The sequence below is a fragment of the Propithecus coquereli genome, unplaced genomic scaffold (genome assembly GCF_000956105.1).
Source record: "Propithecus coquereli isolate 6110/MARCELLA unplaced genomic scaffold, Pcoq_1.0 Scaffold340, whole genome shotgun sequence".
NCBI classification, from domain to species: domain Eukaryota; kingdom Metazoa; phylum Chordata; class Mammalia; order Primates; family Indriidae; genus Propithecus; species Propithecus coquereli.
In genome coordinates this window covers 1827810-1832119 of record NW_012149064.1, presented here as the reverse complement: position 1 = coordinate 1832119, position 4310 = coordinate 1827810, and the positions used below count along the sequence as shown (strand labels likewise).

Here is a 4310-nt window from a genome sequence, read left to right as displayed (position 1 = left end):
ATCTATTATTGGCGATTAATCTGTTCCATTATACTTATCAACTTTGAAGAAATTATTAGGTAACTCATTCATTTTGTTTATTATTAATATATGCTGCTTTTTCCCATTAAAATGTAAAAGGGGCAATTTTTTTCTGTGTTATTCAGTAATGTATCCTGATCACATAAACAGTGCTTACCATGTAGTAGATGCTTAGCAAATATTAGTTGAATGGGCAATATACTTTTAATTTAACTTCTAGAATATTCTATTTTATGTATGGTTCAAAATTTATCCATTTATATACCAATGTTTATTTAAATAATTTCTTATTTTTTCATATTGTAAATAATTTTGCAAGATATCCTTGCATACATAAGCAAAAGTCCCTTTGGGGCATTTAAGTAGAGCAGAATTACTAGGTCAAGGGATATGTGTACTTAAAAGATATTATCAAATTACTCTCCAAAGAGCTTTACTACCTTTAACTTTTACCTGCTTTTCTACATTCTAATTGACATTTGGCATTATCAGATTTTTTTCCAATCAGATAAATGTAAAATGCCATCTCATTTTTCTATTAATTTATATTTTCCTGATTATTAACTATTTAACTATTAACTATTAACTATTTAACTTTTAAGATGAACTATATTGTATTCTATATTGTATTTTATAACTTTTTCAATTCTTTTACATCTTTTTCCATCTTGTTATTTCCTTACGGTTTAATTTTTTTTTTTTTTTTTTGAGAGAGACAGGGTCTCACTCTATCTCCCAGGCTGGAGTGCAGTGGCCCAATCATAGCTCACTGCAATCTCCAATGCCTGGGCTCAGGTGATCTCCCACCTCCGCCTCCTCAGTCACCTCAGCTGTGACTACAGGTGTGGGCCACCATGCCTGGCTAATTTTTTTTATTTTCTGTAAGGACAGAGTCTCACTATATTGTCCAGGCTGATCTTGAATTCCTGGCCTAAAATGATCCTCTTGCCTCAGCCTCCCAGAGTGCTGGGATTATAGGCATGAGCCACCACACCTGGCCAATATTGTTTCCTTAAAAGTGAGTTGCACACAATGGACTAGGACTCAAAAATTCTATACCATTGACTTTCTATTTCCACTCACAGTAATTCATCACTGGGCATACACTCTTGAATAATAATATATTTTATGTACAAACGTTTATCTTTTTCATAAATTATAGGCTAAAAAGGAGAAAGAAAATGGAATCAAATATCTAGCAGTCAGGGATATTTGCTGGACAATTCATTGTGTAAATTATGCTTAAATGGAGTATGTTTATGAATGCATTCTGTTTATTCTCAGTTATATCCTTCACTTAAATCTGAGATACTATTTCATGTCAAACTGATTCATTCACTTTAAAAGCTGAAGACTACTTTCTTGTTTTCAGTTTAATAAGCAGAGCCCCAGAAGTAGGAAGAGGAGTTGAAGCTAACTTTCACTGAGATTGGTAGTAGCAACTGCTTTGGGGGTTTTGAAAGTTGAGGACTGACCTATGGAAGCAGGAATGATATTTGCTCTCAGAGGGTAGCAATCTGACTTTTATTAGAAATTTTGATTTTTAGAAATCCACAAAAAGTACACATAGGAATTCCATAGATTGGAAACTCATGCTCAGAGTGAATAAATAAGGGAAACAGACCAAGTATGCAGTGTTTCATTATGGTACCTTAAGAGGTAGACTTTCAACATAGGCATATCTTTTGAAAATTAACATGAATCACTCTCACAATGAAACATCATATTCTATTTCCATAAAACATATGGTTTTCTTGTTCTATCCTACCTAACTTCACTTTTGAAACCAAGAGAGGTTTCAAATAATACAAACAAATATGGGGTCTATGGCGTAGCTGCTACCCAGCCCCTTGATCATGTCTTCTGTGAGAAGCAGCCCACTTTGTACATTTGTGAGCTAATACTAATATAAGCAGGGCAAACAGAATATATCTGCAGCCTGCTAGAGGCCCAGTTTTCTGCTTCTAACCCACAGCCATAGAAAAAGGAACAGAGGGAGAGAAATGAACCTTTCATGTACTGATGGTTAAAAAGGAAATTATTTTGCTCCATAAGGGATGCAGTCCCTTGGAGGAAAACCAAATAGCTACTATGATTACTTTCTCCTATGGTTATTTCCCGTCTGAAACCTCCACATGTTCTATCCTTGCTGACTTGCTAATAGTCAGAATCCATTAGTATTTTCCTTTTCTAAGGTCAATACATTGTTATACAAGAGACTTCTATTGCTTTATTTAAACCTTCCTGCAGTCTCATTTATCTACTTTTCTTTTCTTTGTTTTGATGCATAATAGTTGTACATATTTATGGGGTACATGTGATATTTTACTATAAGCATATAATGTGCAATGATTAAATCAGGGTATTTAGGAAATCCATCACCTTAAGCATTTATCATCTCTTTGTGCTGGGAACATTTCAAATCTTTTCTTCTAGCTGTTTTGAAATATACAAAATTATTTTTAGCTTTCATTGCCTACTGTGCTTTCCAATACTAAAACTTATTTCTTCTAGCTAACTGTGCATTTGCACCCATTAACCAACTCCTCTTCATCCCCCCCTACCCACTACCTTTCCCAGCCTCTGGTAAACACCATTCTATTCGCTACCTCCATGAGATCAATCTTTTTAGCCCACACACGAGTGAAAACATGCAGTATTTGTCTTTCTGTGCCTGGCTTATTTAATTTAGCATAATGTCCTCCAATTCCATCCATGTTGCTGCAAATGATAGCATTTCATTCTTTCTTTAGGTCTATTTTTCATCATACACTTTTTGGATTGCTTTGTTTACTACCCTTGTGAAATAAATGTGGCACATTGAAATTATCAACTTCTAATTCCATATATATAATATATCTATCTTACAGTATATTATCAAAAATTCTATGTTACAATAACTACATGCTCTAATTTCAGTTATGTTTTTATTCATTTAACCTTTGCATATTTTCCACATCCCATGTTTCACAATTATGGTTCTCAAAATTTTTTCACTTGAGTGTTTAAAAAATCTTTTACAAGAAACAATTTAGAGTTCATTTATGGAAGCACCCTTCTCACTGTACATACACCCCTAATTTTATAAAAGGAACTCAAGAGCAAATATAATTCAATGTACATTTTGGTTTTTTTGCTTAAAAGAATCCAGTTCGCTTAGATCGAAAATTCCCATTTCTATCATATAAGAATGTAGAGTAAGTCTACTCAGTGTTTTGTCCTGTTTGTGTTTTGGTTTTGCTTTTTCTTCTTCTCTCTTTATCCATGTATCAAGAAAGATTGTCCCTGTTCCTCCATATTCTTACTTGGAACCTCTGCCTAGATATGCAGACCATTTACAGGACTTCTGTTATGTTGGAGGAGATTCATTTTCCCTTCCATTTCTTCAGCAGACTTTCTCTTACTTCCTTGTTACAGAGTGTATAGATGAAGGGGTTTAGAACTGGAGTCACCACGGTGTTCAGGACATGGACAGCTTCGGTCAGATCTAAGGCGTCTTTGATGGAGGTGCGGACATGAAGGAAAATTGTGGACCCATACCAGATGAGCACCACGGTGAGGTGGGAGGAGCACTTAGAGAAGGCTTTGCTCTGGCCGCTGGTGGACGGGATCCTGAGGATGGTACTGATAATGTAGATGTAGGAGATCATGGTGATGAGGCATGAACTCAGGATGACCACAAAGGCGATCACAGAGGCCACGAGCTCTATTGCCTGTGTGCTGGTGCAGGACAGGGCGGTCCAGGGTGCAATGTCACAGAAGAAGTGGTTGATGGCATGGGGGCCACAGAAGGACAGGCCACACTGATAAGGGCCATTGGCACTACAATGGCCGGGAAACCACAGACACAGGAGCCCAAGGCCAGCTGTGCAGCGAGCAGGCTTCTCATGATTGTCCCTAGTGTAGAGGATAGCAGATGGCTAGATAGCGGTCATAAGCCATGGCTGCCAGGAGGAAGTACTCTGTGCAGCCTAATGAGAAAACAAGGTACATCTGCAAAAGGCAGCTTGTAAATGATATGGTCTGACTTCTCCCCAGTAGGATGGCCAGGGCTTTGGGCACTGCAGTTGTGGTATACCAAATCTCCAGGAAAGAGAGGTTGCTCAGAAAGAAGTACATGGGCGTATGTAACTGGTGGGAGGTACTCACCAACATCAGGATAGCCATATTACTGCCAACTGTGAGGACATACATTACCAGAAAAAGCATGAAGAGAGTTGAAGGGCCTGGGACCCAGGAAAGCCCAGCGAGAGAAAGTCCTGGAGTAGGGTTTCATTGTCTGTGTCCAT

General features: G+C 37.4%; 1 pseudogene; it reads right to left on the bottom strand.

The window, feature by feature from the left end:
* Positions 1–3373: 3373 nt before the first annotated feature.
* Positions 3374–4310, bottom strand: LOC105815647 (annotated as a pseudogene).